Below are 26,853 nucleotides of genomic sequence, written 5' to 3'. Positions count from 1 at the left end.
TTATTGTTAGCAGCCCGATTCCAAATGGTACACGACGTAGTGCATCAACCGTTCTTTGAATATTTGAAACAACGGAATATTGTGTCAGCATCTTTGCTAAAACAATCTTATTTCATGTACGATAAGCTATTTTTTATCGTAGTGTATAGAAAAAATTGTTTATATTACCAACATATATGTTGCTGCATAAAGCTGCACATCTTGATACAGGAATGCCCTAGTGAGATGTGCAGAGTATGCTTTTTATGTAAAAACGGTTTTTTGAATTAAATAAATAAGAAAAAAAAATAGGTAGGCATTCCAAAATTAAATTTTAAATACGATTCTAAACGAAAATAATTTTTGTACTAATTAATACTGCGCTGGGATTGGGGCCGAACGAAGTCGGACCATTTATATCTGTGGTTTACAATCATTTTTCAAAATGAATTTATTAATACTTGTACGAATAACAATTGTACACCTCCACAAAATTGAATTTTATAATTTCAGAAACGACGCATCCTGATTTTTTTGGTATATTGTTTTTCAATGGTGTTCCTTATTGGAAAATGTATAAAAATATCAAAAACATATATAGCCATTTCAAACAGATTTGAAATAATCCCAGATCAGGGCGAATCCTCAAACAATACGTCAAATTATTCACTACAAAAAATAATCCTATCCGAGCACAGAATATTTCAATGACATAAACACTTGCACTGCATTCTGGCATTATGTTAGGTTAGGTTATATATACATATTGTATTCTGCATAACCTTGAGGGCGGTTTGTTGAGGTTAGGATCAGTCAACCTTAACCTTTACAGACCTGAATTAAAACTGGCAGTTGTAGAACATATTTGATAACAAATTAGTCAAGTTATTTGAAAAAAATTGATGTATTTTTCATAGTTGAGGGAACATTATGTCTGAGGAGTCATGTTTTACACAAAATGACATATGGTACACTGTAAACCAAAAGAACTGAAAAAGTATGGTCGAGATTAGACACATAAATCACATTTTAAAACATAAAAATGACTACCGCCTGAACTAGTAGCTAAAAAAATCTAGAAAAAAATAGCGCGTGAAGTTTCTCTCTCAACTCCTACTACTACTGATATAAAATATTGCTAATTTATTAAAAATACCGTCAAATTAAAAACGGGATTGCAGACCCTTAACTAATGGATTGGCAGGTTTCCTAATAAACTGTCGGTAAAATAGGAAGATGTTATTGTATGTCGGAATTCTAACATTTCATCCATATACAGGATTTTCCAATAAGAGGTGTTATTTTTAATATCCCGCTATTTCGGTAGATGTTACTTTTGAAGCTGTCAATTTTGACATTTGACAAGTAAAAACTACGCCATTTACAAAAATTGAACGATACACGCTTCAACAACGCATTGAAATTATTAAAATTCACATGAGTGAATCAAATGCAAATCATCTTCAGTTATGAGGCCCATTTCCACCTCGGTGGCTTCGTCAACAAGCAAAATTGTCGCATCTGGGGCTCGGAAAACCCAAGAGTTATTGTTGAAAAGCCTTTCTATCCTCAACGTGTGACTATTTGGTGCGGTTTATGGACCGGTGGAGTCTTTAGACCTTACTTTTTTGAAAATGAGGCGGGAGCAACAGTTACGGTGAATGGATTGCGCTATCGAGAGATGATTAATGATTTTTTATGGCCGGAATTGGATGGTATTGATCTGGACAACATTTAAACGGTGAAAACAAGAACATGCTACGTGCCACACAAGCAACGTAACCATTGATCTTTGACGATTGAATATCAAAATAACATCTCTTATTGGAAAACCCTGTATTTATTTGGAAATGGACACCTGCATAAACACGTGTTCCGATATATTCTGAATAGAGGTAGGCAGACAGGACGGACGGCTAAACAACTCGGTCTTGGCACACACTCCTTGCCTCATTCACATTCATACATCGTCTCACACATACTCTTCTATTATTCTGACTCTTTACACGGCCCGACTCAAGTATCTGATTCACTTGATCGTGACATGTCTTCATTTATTTTGTAAATCGACTGCAATCACGTTTTTAACAGGATTTAAATAAATCAACCATACACATTTTCTCCATGCAGTAATTGGAAAACGGAAAATGTCAAATTTTCTTCACTCTGAATAGTGAGAAAAAAATTCTAAAATCACTGTATTTTAAAATATCCACACGGTCTGAAAGAGTTAAAGCCTATGGAGGTGATAATGGATGACATAGTGGGCACTGTGAACCAGAATACATTGTTTGGGCTTTGAACTCGACGCCCAAACAAAAATCTAATTAAATACATAAGTAACGGGATTTTGGATTAATCTGAAAAAGCTTTTTGTATGCATTCGTCAACATTCAATTTATCCTCTGGCTTGCATAAATCCAACAGAGCGCTAATAAATAAACTATGTCTGTATTATGATATTATAATAAGTCATTGCAACTTTATTGAAAATGCCTATATCACGTTACAAAGTATCTATCGTTTTGAAATTAATACTTAGATACAATGTTATTCGATAATATTCCTACGAGAACTGCGGTCATGGATTTGTGTTGAAAAGTCCTTGTCATTATAAATATCTAAAAATATAACTTATTTTTGCCTGAGACGCACGTTCTGAATTACATATTTATTTATTTAAGTACTGACGTCTTAAAGGCTTTTATATGTATACACTGTTATAGATAAATCATTCAGGAATATAATAAAGAGTTCTGTTGTACAAAGGAGTTCAATAATTGTACATATTAACAAGTGTACAAACTAAGTACTTAATAAATACAGAGCAATGTTAATGTGAAGTTCTGCATTACAAAGAAGTTCAATAATAGGGAATTCTCTTTACACCAAAAAATCACTTATTATTAATTATTCACATGTAGAAACACTTCAGACACAAGAATACATAGTTTTTATAATTTTCAAAAATCATTTATTAAAGTTATAATGACTTTAAAAACAGGCGCGAACGAAATATTTCAATGCAGCTAAAAACGCCCGGTGATTGATCAAGCGTTCAAGGGCGAACGATGACGTCACTGTTGACCGGCCTGAGTAGATCCTGCAAACCGATGGCGGCGGCGGCGGCAAAGGTGTGACGTAGCACTTGTGACGTAGCGGTCAAAATGGCGCATGACCGTTTTCAGAGCCGAAATAGCACGCAATTTTTAAAACAACTACAAAAAATTGAAAATGCATTTAAAAAAAAAGAAAAAAAAGAGGCACATAATAAAATAATTATCTTTATTGAAATAAATTATTTACAAAATGCACGAGAATTCCATATTGTTCATATTGAGTGTACAAACTAATTACTTAATATTTAGAGAACCGAGAGCAGAGGTTCGTATTAACTTTGTTGGTAATACACATTTAATAATATATTTGATCTATATTCCTTTTTTAAATACATATTTTTGAATTTCAATTTTTTTTTCCTTGAAAGAATAAACAAATGATAACGCTGGTCAAAATCTACGCCTTCGTTGATAACAAATAATTCGTCTTGATATTTTATGGCATAATTTGCAAAAAGTGTATTTTGTTTAAATAATTAAATTTACGCAATTTATGAACGCGTAGATTATAACACGTTACGATTAAGATGAAATGGAATCTTTGAAATGTAAACCAACACACTTCCCGACATCTGAACGAGCTGAAACTCGACAGATAGATTCGTTTTGAATGACAATGCATTCTATAAACTCACACGCACACACGCGCCCGCACGCACACACGCACATATTTATCTAAAATTGGATGACATTAAAAAAATTCACAACAGTCAATATACGAAATAAATCTCGATACCATCCATAAGGATTTAGATTACGTGATAGCACGGTTCACTCGTTTTAGTCAGTCCCTGGAGAGGATGGTTCAATCCTCGGTGAAAACAATTAAAATGGATATATTAATAAAAATCGATATAAAAAACTTTGTTTTTTACGGGTTGATTTTTTTAGCGATTTTGGGTTCAGATAATCGATTGAATTTGAATCTTAGGTTCGCAATTCTGCAAAACATGTACAATCGTAATATGACTGACATTGAGTGAGGTTGAACACTTTATTCTACACTGAAAAAACTTACTGATACTGATACAAAATATTGCTAATTCTTCTTAAAAACAGGACTGCAGGCCAATGACATTGACAGAATGACCAATTGACAGATATCCTAATATATAGGGTTTTCCAATAAGAGGTGTTATTTTGCATAGCCCGTTATTTCGGTAGATGTTACTTTTGAAGCTGTCATTTTTTAACATTTGACAAGTAGAAACTACGTCATTAATTAAAATGGAACGATACACGCTTCAACAATGCATTGAAATTATTAAAATTCAATCTTATTAATTATTAGAATTCCATCGAAAAATCATCTTGAGTGATGAGGCCCATTTGCACCTCGGTGGCTTCGTCAATAAAATTGTCGCATCTGAGGCTCGAAAAACCCAAGAGTTATTGTTTAAAAGCCTCTCTATCCTCAACGTGTGACTGTTTGGTGCGGTTTATGGTCCGGCGGAGTCATTGGACCTTACTTTTTCGAAAATGAGGCTGGGGGAACAGTTACGGTGAATGTATTAATGATTTTTTTATGGCCAGAATTGGATGGTATTGATCTGAACAACGTTCACGTTCAACAAGACGGCGCTACGTGCTATACAAGCAACAAAACCATTGATCTTTTACGGGAAAAGTTTCTTTGAATATCTTAATAACACCTCTTATTGGAAAACCCTGTACTATCAGTAAAACACGAGTGTTGTTTCGCATTTCTTCATCATATATTAACTTCAGCTTCACGAACACGTGTTACCATATACTATGAAAGTACGAGTAGTTCATTAGGAAATGTTCTGCGGTCTCCTTTTTACAGGATTTTAACTCAGCAATACTTATTTTTCTCCGTGTGTGATGAACAAGTATGTAGGTTCCAGCGGATTAGAAATTAATATCTGACTTACGCAGTGGCCATTGTATCAACCACGGTAGGTACCTAGAGAATTAGAAAAGAATAATGATAATTTTATTTGTACTTGCTTGACCGAAAAGGATGTGGCTTCAACCAAACTGGCACAGATAACATTGCAAACCGCACAGATAAAAACAATTTATAAAAATGTACCCAGTCTTTAAAAAAATACTAGTAATTTGGCGAAAGCGTTACTTTGTTTGAATTCATTGTATATACAAGGTCACGGTTTGCAGAAATTGGCGGGAAGTTGATTAAAAGGCGGGAAATCAAAGCGTACGCAAGATGGCGGCGTTTTAGTAGTTTGAATCAGAGTATTACGAGGAAAAGATCATACGAGAATAATAAAAATACAAATTGAGCTCGCTAAACATAATATTTTTTGTATATTGTTGTTCCAGGATTCCACGAAATTCTAAACAAGGGTTCGAGAAAATGGCTATTTATCTTTGAAAATAAAGCATACATTTGAATCATATTTTCATGGAATACTCACCACACCCAGCTATAAAACTATTTTGTAAAATTAAAGAGTCCTCCTTGGAAAACGACTTAACACACTGAAGTGTAAGTCGGTTTTGGGACATTTGGTGATGTTTTATTTGTAAGAAACCATATCTACGTAGTAAAATATTCATTTTTGCAGTGCCACAAAGAATAACGATTTATTTATTATCCGTTTCGCCGGCAACCACGGCACGAAGCAACCCCTTTTAAATAAATCTATTTGAAGTTTGATTTTGTTTTCGTGAATAAAGGAATTAAAATCTTAGGAAATGGAAATTAACTCACTTCCCGACATCCGATCCAACTGAAACTCAGCACATTTTCGTTTTCGTTGACAATGCATTTCTATAAAATTAACTACAAAATATATCTACAGTAGCGACGCCTCTGAATGTGTAGGTATACAAGTTTAAAGATCTGTACTTTCTACTAAAATTCGAATAGAACCATAAGACGATGAATGGAATTTTAGTAGTAAGTACTGTATATTTCAGTAGGCCTGAAGGTAGGTACTTAACTTACCTACTAACTAACTAACCATAACGCCGTTTTTCGCAGGGGTAGGCAGAGAGGACGGTCCGCTAAACAACTCGGTCTTGGTACAAACGCCTTGCCTCATTCTATGTTCGCTTTAAATGATTCTTTCTATACACCAATAACTTTATTTTAATCCTAATCATTTTCATCCCATAAAACAACGGTTTTTGTATACTTTTTACTGAAGTTTACACCTAAACCAATTTTAAAACAATGGATTATGTAAATATATATTCACATCTCCGGCGAAATTACTAGAAAATGATTCGTAGAAAAGATAAACTTTATAAACATCTTGAAGGCCTAAAATTACGAGCAGTTAAGTACCGGTGTTTGGCAATGCATCGATACAAACACGCTCGTAAATTCAAGTTATTAATTCCATAGAAAATCAAGATTTATTTGTGGGCGTGGATTTGTGGGTCAAAGACTCTGTAGAAAAAACGGGCACTGCGACTGAATACATGTATGTATTATATTTAGATGAGATATGAAACAAAAAAATACGTTCCTTTTTTTACCTGCAGATGGCCAACGCTTCCAACGCTATAACTAATACTATCGAATCCGGTCTACGCGCATCGCTTATGGCGTTAACAGCGTAACCAGTATCGACGAGATATTAGCATGCAATAGAACCTCTATTTGTATAGCTCTACGACTGTATAGTATACCGTATACCTTCATCTTAATCTTCAGCAATATGTTTATAGAAACCTGACCATAGGGTCAGCAAGCTTGTCAGTGTAAGACCTCAGCTAAATATGATTGAACTCAAACTGGGGCTCGAACGAGTACTATTAATTATTAAGGCGATGCCATACGTAGTAATGCAAAATCGTGTGTTTTTGGTTTGAAAATTTGGTCGCCTAGAAATGTTTCAGATGCTTTAATTAAATACTGCGAGTAGAACACATCTTGGCCTTTGAAATAATCGAATATTTATTAGATAGGTCTTTTTATAAGCCCAGAAAAAAATAATGTAAAGTCCTATGAAAACTGCTTTAAAGTTCAAAATCTCCTACTTACGAACCCATTTTCGGTTATGATTTTATTGTATAATGTGGCAAATTAAGTTATTTATAAAATGATCGAAAATAAATTAAATATTTATGCCTGAACATCCACAAAATAAAATAAAAGGCACTTTTTGGCCATATTTTTTTCTTGCATAAATCAAAACAGGCGGATGGTGTTAAGCGGGAATTTAAACCTTATCGCCATCTACGTAAGAGTTGTTATTAATAGCGGCTCAATTTAAAATATTACACGACGTAGTGCATCGCCTTAATATGATAAGGTCCAATATTAAATATGTTTGTCTATAAATGTGTTTGTTACTATCCGGTTCAGGTTCAAGATGGTGGCCGTGTTGGATAGTACATGTTTATCCCACCAGAGTTCGCATGATCGTGATTCCTACAGCCTGAAGAAAGTTAAAAAAAGAATTGTTATTGAGATGTGGCAACATTTGTCGGACAAATTGTATAATTCCATACTTTAAATTTAAAAAATGGTATGTAAAATATTATTGTTACTGATAATCGATAATACGGGGGGATTACGATCGTAATAAGTCGGAGATGGCGGACTTTGTTAACAATCTGGTTGATTTAACAAATATCGATCAAATGTGAAAAAAAACAGTAATACCCATTTGCAGCACATTTTAAATCGATTTACAAAAGCAAATACGGAACACATAATCGAATTGACCAAATTTCGGCGCAATTCAAAACAGGCCGGGTCAATGAAATAATAAATGCCTTCTGAAGAAACGAGAATTTAGCAACAAAACGCAAAATGCGAAAATGACCGTGTTTTTGAGGTTTGGAACAAATTTGTGCCAGCCTAAAAAAATCTTCCATGAATATTATTATGAGTAAAGATTTTAGCAGTATACAACTCTCTTCCTCGCATAACTATACCAACGCTGCAGCGACGTATTAGGGAATCTTTATAAGTGAGACTATTAGGTTTTATTATTACGAAGGCAGGTATTTAAGTACCTATTTACAAATATTATAATTTCAAAGAAAATTTTAGAAGTATTGAGACTTTTTTGAACGCGTGGTCTACCTCACTTATTGTGAGGTTGAAATCTGGCAGTCAGTAATACAACTTAACAACTTTTAGCTGCCCAATTATTAAATATTGTGGTTTGTAACGGTAGATAACAAATTTTTTACCACCGAGTACCGCGAATTCGAGTCTAATCATTAATAGTGCTATGAGGAAAACCCAGAAAGAAAAAAATGAGATATTTCTGTATCTTGGCTTTATTTAATATACGAGAATCTTATCTGGTACATCTGAATATCGATGAATGATTATGTCAGACTCTTGCGAAGGCGCAGTTGCAATTAGTGCCTACGTAGAAAAAAAGTTCGTTCTATGATTGAACTAACTATCACGGCGTTTCCGCAGGGGTAGGCAGAAAAGATAGACCAAAGAAGAAAACACAATTACTCAGAAATTACTGATATAAATAATTCAGTAATAATTCAGTATCCGGTTATAAACGGGATGGCAAGCTTTTAACTAATGAATTGATAGGTTTCCTGATAAACTACCAGTGTATTGTCACGGTGTCGGAACACGTGTTCATAAAAATTCTAAAATTTTCGCATTTCGTAATTACATATATTATATTTTATATTATCAGAACAAACGCAGGTGCATGAACACGTGTTACAATTTTATTAGGAATTTACTAAATGTTTATCAGGAAACGGACTGCAATCTCGTTTTTAAACGAATTACCTATAAATAGATTCTTATTAAGAGGAAGCTACAAGCCAAAATGTGTATATTCTTGGTATACCTTATATTGTTGGTAATAGGCATTAAAATCGCTTGACAAAAGGAGTCTAGAATCATTCGATTTCAAGCAAAAAACTGTTTTTTATTTATTTTGTAAATAATTTTATAAGAAAGCAAAAGAGTTAATCAAGTGAAACTTTCACAGATAATCTTAGCTATAAAATTGTATATTTTTTTAAGTTGTTTCCTTTATGCGTTCATACATTTATATTGAAAAAATATTTTTTCTAGTAGTTTGCATTTATATTTTTAATGAAGTAATTTATTTTTTTATTTGTATTCTACTTAAGCGAAGCGATATCAAATGAAACTGCAACAGATAATCTTAGCTTAAGAAAAGGATATGAGAAGTGGAAGTTGATGAAGTTGGCTATAACCTGGCTGTTCAGATCTGGTCAACGAATACAGTCAAATCCATTTCAAGCACCGTTTCAATCTTGAATGGTAGTCTTACACAAGGGCGTTACTGAGAGTATCTTCCACTATGGAACGTGCCACAAATATTATATAGGTACATTATTTTTAATCAATAAATTAATCAAATAAAATTTACTTGCGTACGACAGAATTTAAAACCCGTGACTTCCGAATTGCTAGTCGAGAGCCTTACCCCTCGACCACGTTGTTGCAAATTAAAAATAATTTTTGGTCGACTATTTCTAGTTGGTACATTTGAGGTAATTTGGCTAAGTAAATCAGGGCTGTCTTTAACACCATTTGCTTATAGTCGAATGCAAAACAATACCTTTAAGAATACCTCGGATGTGAGCGCAAAAATACACCTACACGAGAATAACATACTAGAACATACTAGAGCAATTACATATTTTACAAACCTTAAGTGTTTCAGTTGATTGATTACTCTAGCGATTTTTTACCATGTGGCCATATAAAGCTATGCAGACATTCGGACGTTCCAAAACTGGTTTGGGTTTATAATGATCTTAAACCAATACTATGATGTATCACCGTTATACTTTATGTTATTATTATATACTTGGCCTGGTTGATTCACAGAGTTTGAACAATGAATCAAATTTCGATGGTAATTATCAAGTTGAAATACAATGCAATAATACAACAGCAAGACAAATAATACAAAGAAACGACCTACTGGTCGATAGAACTTAAAAATCATTTAAAAAAGGTAATTCGTCATAAAAAGTTTTTGGTGCATCTCTTGGACCGTCTAGTAGCCAATTTCAGAGAATTGAATTGAAAAGTTGATAGAATACATTGTCATCGACAACGAGTCTATTTGTCGAGTTTCAGCTCTATCGGATGTCGGGAAGTGGGTTAATTTCCACTTCGAAGATTTTTATTCAATCATTCATATATGTGTAGATATTCAAAAGTTTTTATCCATGTTCTAACAACAAGTAAAGTTATTCCACAAGAAGTCGCGAGATTCTCTATCCTCATATCTTCAACTAAAAATGCTGCAAACGCGAAAGGAATTGTAAAGAAGAACTTTACAATTTCAACTTTAAAATTTTTTAATTGTTCAAATTCTGTGAAAGAACTGGCCTTAACAAGGATGGGTCGTCGAAGCAATATTTAGAATTTGGGTAAGTTTTTTTAAAATCTGTTCTACATTTTGCCACCTGCCAGAGACAAAAGTTTTAAAAATCTTTGGATAAAATAGTGATTAAAAGCATGTAAAAAAAACTAACCTATAAAATTAACCAAGATTTGTTTCATGACTGTGTGTTGAGTTATCCGGTAAGGATATTTTCGTTGTGTCAATACTTCCCACCTTTTTTTATAAATGCACTTTTTAGATATGTAAACATTTATTTAAACCTTTTTTTCTTGCAGTATAATTTATTTTTACATATTAATCCACTTTAATAATTTTGTTGGACTAGCGAAATCGATAAAAACTTTTATTTGTTTGCGATATATTTACTTTGAAAGCTTATCGTTAAAATAATATATGTATTAGATAAATAAAAATGTAAATGTTCGTTTGTTAAAAATCTTAAATCTCCTAAAGTTCTTTGCCGATTGCTTTGAAATTTTGACACAACTTTGCATTCGAATGCGCGTGTGTTTTTATATATCTATATTATATAGATGTCACTTGTGACTCGTTAAAACAAGCATTTTTTGATTTTTCAAAACTGGAACTGATTGAGTGAAGAATTCAGACGCATTTGAGGCACGCATTGGCCATTTGAGTATGTTCACTGTGTTATATCTATCTGTCAGTGTATTTTGTGTCGTTTTGTGCCTGGAGTATGTATTTGAAATGTGTTTCTTCTGTATCTACTCAATTTAATATACAGAAAAGAAACAGACCAATTATAAATGTTCACAGATGAATTGGTAATATACAACTTTGTGTTTACTGAATGTAGACTAAAATACAAAAAGCAGAAGAACTAAGTAACAAATTTAAAAGCCTAACTAAGTAACAAGTATACGTATGCTTTAGTGCTATAATTAATGTTATAAAAATTGACCTGCTGATAAGCTGACAGTTTATCAGGTGCTTTGTAATGAAGAATAAATAATAAAAAATGTAATAAATATCAGTTTCTTCGTAGATAAAAATACACGGCTGGGTTAAGACTTTGATTCTTTAATATCATCAATCATTCATTAAATAATAATTTAAACTAAGCACCGTTTAATTTTGACTTGGTAAAAATCACACTCACTATTGGTAAAAATGGGTTTTTAATTAACAATCCAAATAGTTCACAATATCTCATCGGACATTGTACTCGGACAATAATCTCACATTTCTAACATGGTGACGCGATCCAAAAATAACGAAGAAAAAAGTTACAGAATATTTATTCATATTTTACTAGACCGAAGAACAATCAGGTATTTTTTCTTTAAATTGATAAGAGCCAAATACGTGTATATTCTTAGTGTGCTTTATATATCACCACGAATATAGGTAATATGCATAAAAATCGCTTGGCAAACGGAGTTTAGAAACGATCAATTTTACGCAAAAATGGTTTTTATTTATTTTGAGAATAATTTTGGAGGCAGGTTTGGGTAGCGCCATCCCGGTAGCCATTTCTTGGATAACCAACACCTTTGTCATTACAAATAATTAGTCGCCTGAAATATCAATACAAATTGATAATATCTCCCGAGTAAAAATAAATGCCGCCGACGGGAATTGAGCCCGTGCCTTCTGATGTCCGGTCAGGTGCTCTGAAACCACTGAGCTATGTCGGCTTTTTTCCAACCCGCAAAATAATTCAATATGTACTAGTGCCTCAATCAACAATTACTGCTTATTATATTCTTTCCACGTGTATACAACCAACTTTATTTTTGTAGGAAAGGCTTTGTTAGTGCTAAATTTCTCACTAGATGGCGTCGAGACATATAATATCTTCATTTATTGGTGAAATATTTTTAACTTGTCAAATATTATTATTTTTTAATGATAAACTAATATTTATAAGACAAGGTTTTATGCATAGCATAAAGGATAACAAATAATTATAAGCAATAATTATACGCCTGATTTCAGGCGACTAATTATTGCTTATAATTATTTGTTATCCTTTATGCTATGCATAAAACATTGTCTTATAAACATTAGTTTATCATTAAAAAATACCTTGGTGAGGTGTGTCCAGGTTGCGTCTGCCCACCAACTGCGTGGGGTGCCAGATCGGGAGAGGCTGTTTTCTCTAACTCGTCTCTCGGACCTATCGCATTGCATCGTACGGTGCTCCTGGACACACTGATCCCTAGATTCTTACCTATCCCTCATACCATTTTCTTTCACAGAACTTAACATTTACTTAAAAAGACTCTCCACACAGCATCTCCAAATTCGACACAGGCCCTGAGGAAAATTATTATGCGCAGGGCCTCCTGTGTGAGGTTAATGTATAAAATATATCGTTTGAAAGACAAAAAATGTAACCAAGGGAAACCGTCACAGATAATCTTAGCCATAAAATTATATTTTTTAAATGTTGTTTCTTATATGAATTCACACAGGGCCGCAATTGGAACAATCCACTACGGGCGTCGCATTCCCAAGGCGCCAAGGCGCTGATAATACCTGACACATCGTTCTTGAGATTATTTTCATAAGAACGATGGTACACAAACGTAGAAATCATCCAAATATGTTTGATTACAGTAATCACCAAGCTAGTGGTCTATTGGTTTGACAACTACTCATTTCGCTCCATGTGGAAGTGAATTCAAATTAGAGACAGGAAAAGGTTTTTATTTTTCCTTGCAATGTCTGTTTCAATACAATTTTGATACATGGTAATACAACATACTAAATATGTTTAGCTATCGACTATCGGACACTAGGTAAAACTACAAGAAATGCATCACTTAGCCGTATACTTTTATGCAAGGAGTTTTTTTTTCGAATACGTTTTAAAGTTTTTACAAGCCATTTTTTAAAATAAAAAAAACACTTTAATCAGTTATTAAAACAATATATTTGTAGCGTGTTTTGTTACACGTAAATGAACTGTAAATCAAATCCACAAAAAACGACAGTGTAAAGCTCATTCAATTGGGTCTGAAAAATTACGGGAAAAATGGAATGAAGGAACAGCCTACCTTGAATTCCCAAGAATCCCTGCAATAGGGCTCTCGACGAACTTGCACTGTTCACGGGGTGAAATTTCCTTAAATATGATTTTGATATTTGCAAACCGAGCACAAAGCATGTGAATAATACAACGAGGACACTACGATTGCACCTTCTTGCTACACGACACGAATTCGAATGTTGTACTTGCGACAATTTACAATGCAACAAATCATCTTCTTCTTTTCAAGTGTGGGTAAGGCTGTTTTTAAGGAAGAAAGTGGATAAAAGGTATGACAGTAGGTATATGATGGGAAAAATGGTAGATATTATCCAAAACTGTTTCAATACTAAACAATATTAATTATTTGAATTGCAGTAAATCTGTCTGTATGTATATGTATAAATATGTGTAAAAATGTTTTAAAACACTCACCATTATGGGTAATCCGAAAAAACAGGTCACAAAAATTAAATAATAAAAATTTGTTTATAAAATAACAAAATTGCCGACTACTTAGAACAAAACTATCATTCACTATTTCTAATGAAACAATAATAAGATTAATATTTGTTGTAAGTACCAATTAGTATCAATACCAGTAAGTATTAATTCACTTTTTGAACAGTGTGAACGTTTGGAATCAACGCTGAAAACACAATAAGCCACTTTTCAAGATTTCCATTTATATAGCGCTGATAAGATAAAGAAAATCAGAAAAATACGCTATCTTTTATCAGATTTTGGCCTCTGCAAGGCACAGTGAAAAGTCAATACTCATATCGTTAAAAAATACTGATTGTAATATTACCCTACCGAATTTTTTGCTATTGTAAAGTTAACCCGAAAACGTTTAAAATTATATGTTTTTTTAATTTTTTCATTTCTTGCCGATTTCTCTTCAAATATTGATATAAAATATTTCAAGGATCAAAAAAATATATAAATTATTATCATCATTATCACTCGGCAAATAGACACGTTGGGGTTGGTGGCAATCACGACATACACGCAGACATAAATCTATGAAATTAGATGACATTACAGCAGTTAAGGCGAAGCTTAAGGTATATCACTATTTTGATTAATCTTTATAACGAATTGGTATACATTATAAATACCAAAAAATATACTTTAGATAAATTCAAGGTTTTCCTATCGTTTCGCTTGAGTAGTATACAAATAAAATAATAAATTACTTAATAAAAAATATAAATGTGAAGTACCTAAAAATATTTTTTTTCAATAGAAATGTATGAACGCGTAAAGGTAACAAATTTTAAAAAAATACAGTATTATAGTTTAGATTATCTGTGACAGTTTCCTTTGATTAACTTTTTTGATTTCTTATAAAATTATTTACAAAATAAATAAAAACCAGTTTTGTTGAAATCGAACGTTTCCAGACTCCGTTTGTCAAGCGATTTTAATGTTTATTACTTTCAATATAAGGTATACCAAGAATATACACATTTTTGGCTTGTAGCTTCCTTTAATATACGAAATAAATGTCTGTCCCATCCGATTGGAGTTTGGCGAGGTAGGTAGCGCAGTTCACTGCAGTCCCTGGGACAAAGGTACAATCCTCAGTCATAACAAAATATACATTTTAAAATAGATGTATTATAGTAAAACAATCTCTTTTTTTTTTAAATTCCAAAATATTTGCAATACGCATCTTGAGAAAATTTAAAAATAATTTAAAATTTAATTTGTGTATGGTTATGTATATATATATATATTTCATTCATATCTAATTCAGGTGGCTTCGGTTAGTACTGGAAAATCCAGTCGTGTGAAAGCACTTTTAACACTAAACTTGACACTAAACACGCACTCCTACTGTGTAAATCGGCCTTTAGTTGTCTTCTAGCCATTGGTCATGACTCATTTTATTAAGAGCGGGAGCCACGGTACCTGCTCAATATTTTTGCAAGGCTCAATTGAACGACGGCTCTATTGAACGACGGCTCAATTGAACGACGGCTCAATTGAACGACGGCTCAATCGAACGACGTCTCAATTGAACGACGTCTCAATTGAACGACGGCTCTATTGAACGACGTCTCAATTGAACGACGGCTCTATTGAACGACGGCTCAATTGAACGACGTCTCAATTGAACGACGTCTCAATTGAACGACGTCTCAATTGATAACGTCTCAATTGAACGAAGTCTCATTGAACGACTGATCAATTGAACAACGGCTCAATTGTACGACAGCTCAATTGAACGACGTTTCAATTGAACGACGTCTTAATTGAACGAAGTCTCAATTGAACGACGTCTCAATTGAACGACGTCTTAATTGAACGAAGTCTCAATTGAACGACGTCTCAGTTGAACGACGTCTCAATTGAACGAAAACCTTGAGCGCAGAGTACATGACCAATGAGAATTCTATGCTCCCCCGATACGGCTCCTTCGATACAGCTCCCAGCTCCCAGCGTGAGCGTATGAATGATCGTACGACTCTTGGTAACGGATACCATGATAAGATGCTAGATAATTAGTAGGCGTAGGTACATACGTTCAGATCCAGATGTCAGACGCAGTTTTCTGAGTATATAACAACAATTAAAACTTGAATAATTTTAATAGAGCTATTTTTCTAAAGTATATCCTGATAAAAAAGAGTAACTGTTCAACTAAGCCGTGGTACGGATCACCAAGAGTCGTACGAAAACGACTCATCAATAAAATAAATTTGCTTACATTACTTTCGTCCACCTTTATGTATAGATAAACATGGCGGTACCAGTAAGTGTAAAAATTATCAGTTTTTTAATATTTTGAAATCACAGCTACATCAACCTGAGATAGCGACCTTATCTTTTTATAGCGCACATTCTCAAAGTAGCCGGTTATTATTTGAGCACTTGACGTTCTTGAGTAAATAACTTATTAAAAACTCATTTTTTTAAGTTTCGCTTTCGTCTGAAAAATCTGGACTAAAATTAGTAGCCTTGAAAAATATTCAACTATATTATTGGCAGTGAGTCCATATAGAGTTCAAAATGTTCAAAGCCAGTTGGACTATGGCATTTCCAATTACCACCCAGAGTAACAAGGCTTAACGACTTATTCCACATTAGCAGGACGCGTACGAATGCTGGTGTCAGGGATCCAATCGGAAGAATGTGCAAATCACTTAATCAGAATCAAAACCTCAAGGATTCTGACTTATTTTTTGATACACGCACTACTTTTAGTAGAAAAATGAAGACTGTTTTCCTACTAAGTTCAAAGTAAACAACTTAGACATACTTCGTTCATCGTGGGCCGGTGGCTTTACAGTACTTGGATAATTACAAAACATGAACAGGACTTTTACAGAACTTGAATATTAACTTTTAAATTCGGGAAAAGATCAATTGAATACGAAGCAAAGAAAACCGTGGCAATTCATCCTTCTTTTCTCATAAGCTCCATTGCTCGTTATGGAATACAGTTTCGTCGATCAGCATTACAAATTTGCGAGTAGGTACTTATTGAGACAAACACATTATATCAGATGTTCGTTTCTTGGTAAGGACAAAATTGAAAGGGAAATTTCTTGTTGTTTTCCATGATTCTGCCTGAAATCCGCGTGGTTTGTGAATCATTGCAGAATTATAGTCATTGATTAACAATAAACAATTCTTAGAAATAATCCTCCAATCGAAGTAATCATTTCTTGACATACAGATACAGTTTTCAGAGTTATGTCGTAAATGTCAAGTATCTTTAAATCTACCACTATAAAACTACATGTCTCGTTATGAAAAGGTGAGCGTAATCGAGATAGTAAAATCGAAAATATTGATTATGTTAATAATCTCGACATATATTTTTTTAAATCCTTGAAAAAAATAATATAAGGTATTTAAACCGAGTAATTATTATAAAATCTTACACAAAAAACCTTACAAAAATTTCAAACTTTCGCACTTGACTTTTAACAGGAAGGTGGTAGGTTCAATTAACACTGCAACCCAAATTATATTGGAATTTAGTATATAAAAGGCATTGGTTAGAGGGAAATAAACAGAACTAACTTTTCCATTACGAACGTATTCGTGTTTCGATTATTTCAATTACCATAATGAATCATTTGTTTACAAGATAGAATTGTATCGAGGTTATTTCACAATAGTAATAAGGAATGACAAATTATTTATTCATTCGTGTAACTGAATATTTATGAAAAGGTAGAAAAATTCGTAGAAATTTCAAACAACAACACGCTAGTCAATTAATTACTCATCTTGTAATTGGCAATATTTATTTTATAAATGTTCATAAAATAAGGACATATCGATTGCGTTTGATGTGGGTACAAAGAAACCTCTAGAACAATCTCCATCCATTCAACTTCTACAGACTCCCAAATTCGTAATAAATAATTCGCAGTCAAAAGGGAACACATTTCATGAACTCAATTTAAAGATGCTGAACTCGGTTACCGGTTAAATCATCAAAATGATGATTCATCACATCTTTAAAAAGTTATATAATGTCATGGAAAGTGTTAAAACAAAAAATTTATTAAATAGGTTATGTTGATTAGGTTTAAAAAAAAATTCATCGTTTCTAATGACTTTATATCACTTTTTAAATGTGTGTTGAATTGTCACTGTTTTGAGTAATCATGGAACCGCTGAATTCAAAACTGTTTAGAGATGTTACCAAGTTATCTTTACAAAATACACGCTGTAATACCCATCGTTATAAAACAGCTGTGCGGTCTGTTCATGCAAAACTTAAATTTGGATTTGAAGCCAAAATACCCAACCAACTACTTTATTTATTTGTGTTGAAACTGTGATAAATAGGCCATAAATAGTTCAATTTTTAACGATTTTAGAGGCAATTCTGGCATTTTTTTGTAATTATTAAAAATAATCTTGCCCTACTTTCTGTGTTAATACAATGAATAACAAAGCATTATAAAAAGGACATATTTTAATTTATATGCGAGAAGTTTGTAATAGAAAAATCAGAAAAGATACGGTCACATCAAGGACTTGAACCCAGGACCCTTGCTTTGCCGGGGCACTCCTCTACCAACTGAGCTTATGAGACCCTATCTCCTTCGGTCATATTTAACTGTATCACACTTCGAATAAGAACTAACTGAACTAAATGCAATCTAGACAGTGTCTTAGATAAATAAATCTTATTTTTATTTTTATGTGTCACATCTATTGACTTTTTCTGCAAACAAAGATGGATTTTTTTTTGGATTAATGAGTAAAAATCTCAAATTGTAATATTTAATTATTGAAGACGATTCAGAAACGAAAATTTGAAACAGAAAAATTAGAAAAAGATTTCAGTTTCCTGTCTTAGATGTGACCGTATCATTCTTGTAATATAATGTATATTTGTTGGGTTAGCTGGAAGAAATAGGATTAGGATTTAAGTTATTTATTTATTTATTTTATTTTATTTATTAATCTTAAGTTAGCTCACATCTTCGTGTGTGCTAATAGTTTTATAAATATATAAACATGTACATTGTTTGGCAAACATAATCTTTCTTTAAATATTTCAATAAAGTCACAAAAAAAGAAACATTAATAATTGAGATAGACATATTTTCTTAATTCATTTTTGAACTTATTAATATTTTCTATCACAGCAATATATATATTATACCCTTTGTACTCTGTATTTTTGTGCAATAAATGTTTTTTTGTTTTTTTAATGTTTTCTTTTTCTGATTTTTATGTTTTAAATTTTCGTTTAGGAATAGCTAATATTGTCTTCAATAATGAAATAATACAATTTGAGGTTTTACTCATTAAGTTATTCCAAAAAAAAGAGAAATTTGTGTTACAACGTAAATTGGTCGTTTATAATTTAAATTCACCCCCTTCAAAATGCTTTTTTCAATAATTTTTATTTAATATTTCACCATATTCTTGTATAAATATATCAAATATTTATCATAATTTCCAAAGTTAATCATGAATATTGAATTCTTTACTGGCCTAAATTTTATAATTTAAAACACAAAAACAAAGTAGAAAGATATTTGATATAACTTTTAGTTAAAAACATTACTATTTGATTTAAATATAAGTTTGTATGAAAAAGGCCGCGCAACCGTTTCTCTTGTCTTATTTTAACTAGTGATTCCTCACATTATTTTGAGTAAAAAATGTGGATGAATTTTTGTTCTTCGGTGACATTTTTATGTATTGTTTTATTTTCAACTTAAAACACTGTATTTGAAAAATTAAGAAAAAAGTATAAAAAAACTCATAGGAGATTATATTTAATCAACATATTTTACTCCAAATGATGTCAGGAATCATTAGTTGAAGTAAGTCGATTACGTCCCTTAATAGGAAGCCACAAGACAAAATTATTTATATTCTTGGTATACCATATATTGTAGGTAATAGGCATTAAAATCGCTTGACAAACGGAGTCTAGAAACGTTCGATTTCAAGCACAAAACTGGTTTTTATTTATTTTGTAAATAATTTTATAAGAAAGAAAAAAGGTTAATCAAGTGAAACTTTCACAGATAATCTTAGCTATAAAACTGTATTTTTTAAAATTTGTTTCCTTTATGCGTTCATTCATTTCTATTGAAAAAATATTTTTTTTAGTAGTTTGAATTTATATTTTTATTGAGTAATTTTTTATTATATTTGTATTCTACTCAAGCGAAGCGATAGGAAAATCTTCAATTTATCTATAACATATTTTTGGTATTCATAATATACACCAATTCGTTATAAAGATTAATCAAAATAGTGATTTAAGACTCTCATAAAAACACCCTCTAGATAAATTGTTGTGGTGACTATTATTTTAAACGTATTACTTTCGTGATTGCATTTTAATGTTCCCAAATTAATTACATCATATAGAATTCTATGATAAAACAGAACGAAAAGCAATATTAGAAAGCTGTTTGTCCAAACCATCCCCGCGAGCTGATAATGAATTAAATAAATAAAAGTTTTTGCTGTTAGCAATTCCTTTTAAAGAAAAATAAAGTATGCTAACTAGGTACCGGGATATACCTACATATTTCCAATTCCGTGTGAAAATATTTGAATTACTAAAAGATAAGTTTTTCATCATGATAACGTTTTTTGTAGCACCTTCTCATCAAATATGATATATAGATTACCTACTGACAAGGCCGGCCCTATACGATGTATACTACAAGGCGCTTATAATACCTAACATCTAATATTCCTGACACATCGCAATTGAGACTATTTTTCATAAAAACGGCGCTACACAAAAATACAAATCTATCTGGTTTAGACAAGGGGCGCCAAAATTTTACTTGCGCCAGGCGCCTGCTGTAGTAACAAAAAGTTACGTGAGCCACATCTAAATAATTGCAATTAAAAAAAAACCTTTTTATTAAATTGACGTACAATATTAACACCCAATTTTATCCCAGCACTTTTAAAATAATGGGTTATTGATTCAAAAAAATGTTATTTTGCGAGAATCTCTAAATCTAATTTGTTTGCTACGGTCCGATTCCGGTTCAAGATGGTGGCCGTGTTGGATACTATCTTTTTATCCCGCCAGAGTTCGCATACTTGTGGTTCCTACCTACGGCTGTCAAATCAGAATAATTAATATATTGTACAGATCGGCGTGAAGAAAGTTTTAAAAAAGAACTATTGAGGTTGTGACATTTCTTTGGAAAAATTGGATAATTCTTTATTTGAAATAAAAACAATGTTATATATAAAATATTTATGGTTCGTAATCAAGTAGGTGATTTCCGAGGAAATTGTGTTTTTGATTTACGAAATAAGAAAAAAAATATAAACCTACTTTTTATAGACATTTTGTCATAGCTAAGGAAGTCACGGGAAGTCCCAAAGGAATATAATTTAAATTTTTCCATAGAAGATTATAGATTATTTACTCAATACAAACAATTCAACTTTAGCGCCTGAAAACTAACATAGGGCCAAGCTTAATGCTAAATCACTATTTTGATTAATCTTCATAGCGAATTGGTGTACATTATGAATACCAAAAAATAAGCTTTGAACGTTTCGCTTGAGTAGAATATAAATAAAATAATAAATTACTCAATAAAAAATATAAATGCAAACTACTAGGTACAAAAAATATTTTTTCAATAGAAATGTGTGAACGCATAAAGGAAACAACTTAAAAAAATACAGTTTATCTGTAACAGTTTCACTTGATTAACTTTTTTGCTTTCTTATAAAATTATTTACAAAATAAGTAAAAACCAGTTTTTTGCTTGAAATCGAACGTTTCTAGACTCCGTTTTTCAAGCGATTTTAATGCCTATTACCTACGGTATAAGATATACCAAGAATATACGTAATTTTGGCTTGTAGCTTCCTCTTAAAAAACTACAATACATTGGACGTCGGACGTCACCGACTTCTTATACCTTTCACACCACAATTAAAACACTCCTGACACTAATAAGAACAAACTGTGAAATTTTCAGTGAAATCGGTCCATTAGTTTTTGAGTTAATAGGAGACAAACAAAGAAAGATCAATTTTTATTTTTATTGTACCTATAGATATTACATAATATACAGTCGAACTTCGTTATAACGATCACTGCTATAGCAAGTTCACGGCTATAATGCGCAATTACAAAACGATATTTTAGTTCATCCTAATCTTCATATAATTGTTGACTGTTATAACGAGGTCGATACCCTGATATATCGAGAAAATAATAATGAAAACACAATTTCCGAATACATGAATAGGTAGTTGGATTTGAAAAAATAGTTATTCAAGAACGTATACATATTTTTATGACACTGCCTGTTTAAGAGGAAGCTACAAGCCAAAAATGTGTATATTCTTGGTATACCTCGTATCGTAGGTAATAGGCATTAAAATCGCTTGACAAACGGAGTCTAGAAACGTTCGATTTCAAGGAATAAACTGTTTGTAGATAATTTTAAAAGAAAGCAAAAAAGTTAATCAAGTGAAACTGTCACAGATAATCTTAGATATAAAACTGTATTTTTTAAAAGTTGTTTCCTTTATGCGTTCATTCATTTCTATTGAAAAAAAAAAATTTTAGTAGTTTGCATTTTTTATTGAGGAATTTTTTTATTTTATTTGTATTCTACGCATTCTAAGCGAAGCGATAGGAAAATCTTCAATTTATCTAAAGCATATTTTTTGGTATTCATAATGTACATCAATTCGTCATAAAGATAAATCAAAATATTGTTGTTGGCTATGTGAACCATTGCTATGCATCTAAATTGTCATAAAATCGTAATATAATTTTGTAATTTAAGAAGATTAAGTGATTTAAAAAATGTTTTGTTTCCCCAAAATGGGATAAAGGGATGACAGTAACTACTGTATTTATATTCAGCAGGACTTTAAATTTGTCTCGAAGCTTTTAAACATCAGAAATAGTTGACATAATTTAGTAAAACATCGTACAATCGCGTGACCGCACAGCGAAGCAATGTTTACCTAAAGCAATTTGTCTAATATAATATGGTGATGGCCCGTTGATGGGAAAACACACCTTTAATGAAATAATGCCTTAGCAAGTCCTATCCAATCGCACTAAAACATAATAGATTAATGTGTTTCGGAATTAAAGAAAAAAACTGTAGTTTTCTCTTATGGTGAAAGGCATAGCAGCGTAGAGTTTGTCAGTGGTTGACAGATCAATGTTTTAAAATGTAAATTTTTATTCTCTAATAGAACCCCCAATGCTGCGCCATTGTAAATTTTTTTCCATGGGCGTCTGCGACTTTTTCCACCATTAACTACTTTATACCACAATGGTATTTTAACTCGAGTTCTCTTTTGTTTAAACATAATTTTGTTAATGTTTAATAAATAATTCTACACACGAGTATTTAAAAAAAAATCAATTGCGTATGTTTGTGCCCGCAAAACTCGCAAATTAGTAAACCGATTACGATGAAAATTTCAAAATTTGTTCTTATTAGTGCCAGGATTGTTTAGAGAGTAGTTTGAATGGTAGAATAAGTCGGGGACACTCGAAAAAGAGCTAACGTATAATCTCTGCTCTGCAATGACAGTAATACTGCGGATTTCATGATAATACATGAAGTAAATGGTAGGAAAAGTCAGAGATGCCCGAGGAGGACATGAATCTAATAATTATTTTTGTTAAAATTAGACGTAAGTGATGAACGAAGAAAGAGGTGTAAGGAGAATGTATGACTTGATAGTGAATGGTTGAAGAGGCCGACGACGCACAAGAAAGATACGATCAAGTGAAAAAATACTTATTACAATACATTATTTCCAACTTTAAAATGCACCCAGCTGGTACTCTAGAATTCAGAACCTCAAAACTTTACACTAAACCATTTACAAGTGCCCGAGCAACGCCGGCCGGGTACAAGTCAGCTAGTATTTTTATAATATACAGGGTTTTCCAATAAGAGGTGTTATTTTGAATAGTCGGCTATTTCGGTAGATGTTACTTTTAAAGCTGTCATTTTTTGACATTTGACAAGTAGAAACTACGCCATTGATAAAAATGGGACAATACACGCTTCAACAACGCATTAAAATTATTAAAATTCACTTGAGTGAATCAAATGCAAATCTTCTTGAGTGATGAGGCCCATTTCCACCTCGGTGGCTTCGTCAACGAGCAAAATTGTCACATCTGAGGCTCGGAAAACCCAAGAGTTATTGTTTAAAAGCCTCTTTATTCTCAACGTGTGACTGTTTGGTGCGGTTTACGGTCCGACGGAGTCATTGGACCTTACTTTTTCGAAAATGAGGCTGGAGCAACAGTTACGGTGAATGGATTGCGCTGTCGAGAGATGATTAATGATTTTTTTATGGCCGGAATTGGACGGTATTGATCTGGACAACGTTTACTTTCAACAAGACGGCGCTACGTGCCACACAAGCAACGAAACCATTGATCTTTTATGATTAAATATCAAAATAAAACCTCTTATTGGAAAACTTGTATATTGGTACGGGCCAACTAGTGAAGTTTGGGGCCGAAGTAAGTGCGGTGTCAGATCTGGTTACTGATTAAATGAAGCCATTTTAAACGACTTTTCGATTATGAATTCGAATGATCAGGGTGAAAGGAACTGGATCATCGACTACTAGTTCGTAATTTCAAATTACACCACGTTATTCCTGTGGGATGTAAATGACTGTTAATTAAAAAGTAGTATCTTATTAATTTGTTTACGCCCTTTTTAGCGCTTTTATATGCACGTTGAAAAATGAGTATTGCTAATTTATTAAAACATCTCTTCAAATTATTTGTAATCTTGTTAAAAACGGGATTACAGGCCTTTAACGAATGAATTACCAGGCTTCCTGAGAACTTTTAGTGTATTTCCAATACATTATCACGATGTCGGAACACGTGCCACTTAATTTTTTTTTGGGAAGCCTGTTGATTCATTCGTTAAAAGCCTGCAATCCCGTTTTTAACAAGATTACCAATAATTTGTAGAGATTTTTAATAAATTAGCAATACTCATTTTTCTACGGGTATGAATAATAAATAAATAAACAGTATTGCACATAAAAAATACAGTATTGTACATAAAATATACAGTATTGTACATAAAATATACAGCATTGTACATAAAATATACATTATTGTACATAAAATTTACAGTATTGTACATAAAACATACATTATTGCAGATAAAATATACAGTATTTTACATAAAATATACAGTATTGTACAAAAAAAAATTGTGTGAAACCGCACAAGAGTCCCAACTGCTCCCAACCTTCTGGAACCAGTGAGACTATGGCATCCCCAATTGGGATGTGTTGTGAAGCTGAAGGTAGTGGCGAGGGGAAGGAAATGGGGAAGAGGAAGATGGAGAAGTACCTGGCTATTCAGATCTTATCACCAAACATGGTCAAAGCAATTTCAAGCAACGTTTCAATTCTGAATGGTGGTATTACACCAGGGTGATACTAACGGTTTTTTTCCACTCTGGATCGTGCCGCATTTTTACTTGCGCACGTCGGGATCTTAACCCGCGACCTCCAGTTTGCTAGTCGAGAGTCTTTCCCTTCAACCACGGAGGTCATCAAAAACAATCAGTAATAATCTTTTGTATTTGTTTAGTGATAAATTAAAATTGTCCACTGACTCAACATAATTATTTTCCGTTAAAAATGTTCTGGGCAATGAGGAATACATATGGTAGTTAGTCCAATTACTAATTAAATAATTATTATTTCCAATTATAACCAGTAAATTTGTGCAGATATATTTGTCACCAAAACAAGAGAGAGATTACAATCAATTATTTGGGCCGATAAGGTAGCTGGGGTTGGTAATGACAATACGGTATTATTACTGGATTCCGTGGAGTGGGGAGATAATCGAAACAGGTAAACATTCGAGATAACATACAAAACAATACCCTAAAAATATCAAACCGTAAAAAAACAACGAGTTTTTACTATAATAACACACATACTCTTACGAGTATGTTCACTTTTTGACCTAGTTGCGTATCTCTTGTGACGGATAGTAGCCAATTTCAACGATTTTTTGCTGAGAATTGAACCTTCATCCCGTGGCTCTTAAGAGGAAGCTACAAGCCAAAAATGTGTATATTCTTGGGATACCTTATTGTAGGTAATACGCATACGCATTTATTGTAGGTAATACGCATTAAAATCGCTTGAAAAACGGAGTCTAGAAACGTTCGATTTCAAGCACAAAACTGGTTTTTATTTATTTTGTAAATAATTTTATAAGAAAGAAAAAAAGTTAATCAAGTGAAACTGTCACAGATAATCTAAACTATAATACTGTATTTTTTTAAATTAGTTTCCTGTACGCGTTCATACATTTCAATTGAAAACATATTTTTTTAAGTATTTTACATTTATACTTTTTATTGAGTAATTTATTTTTTATTTGTATTCTACTCAAGCGAAACCATAGAAAAACCTTCAATTTATCTAAAGCATATTTTTGGTATTCATAATGTACACCAATTCGTTATAAAGATTAATCAAAATAGTGATTTAGCATTAAGCATCCAATTTCAGAGAAATGCGTATATTTCCGCGATCGTATGCATGATTGCTACCATAACATATTAAGCTAACATACGTAACCTAGTTTTTCTTCCACCACTTTTCATGACTTTATATCACTTTTAAAAGGTGGGTTGAATTGTCGTTTTGATGAGTTATCCGGTCACCATTTTGACAGTAAACCTCTTATGAGAGCAAGCAATATGGTTGCAATAATTCGTGATGTACGCAATCGAAGCATCCGTTCCCGAAACATGATAATACTAATAATATTTCGAATCGATAGCTTACACATGGTAGTTCACACGTTACTATTATTGTAAACAAAAAACGAACAGGAAAGATTCCACATTTGAAATTAAATTGAGCTGATTATATTTTTGTATATTTTGAAGAATGAACTTAAAAATATACAAGCTTTTAGTAAGAT

At 32.4% G+C, this 26,853-nt stretch overlaps 1 protein-coding gene across 1 annotated transcript in view; it reads right to left on the bottom strand.

The window, feature by feature from the left end:
• The window catches only part of Prip (aquaporin prip), a 145,237-nt gene that overhangs the window by 98,847 nt on the left and 19,537 nt on the right, over nucleotides 1–26,853 (bottom strand). The gene's annotated exons all lie outside the window — the stretch shown is intronic.

Source organism: Hesperophylax consimilis, chromosome 19, assembly GCF_061612785.1.
Source record: "Hesperophylax consimilis isolate HC1 chromosome 19, BYU_Hcon_1.0, whole genome shotgun sequence".
Taxonomy (NCBI): domain Eukaryota; kingdom Metazoa; phylum Arthropoda; class Insecta; order Trichoptera; family Limnephilidae; genus Hesperophylax; species Hesperophylax consimilis.
The sequence above is the reverse complement of the archived record's forward strand: the minus strand, read 5'-3'. Positions and strand labels throughout refer to the sequence as shown.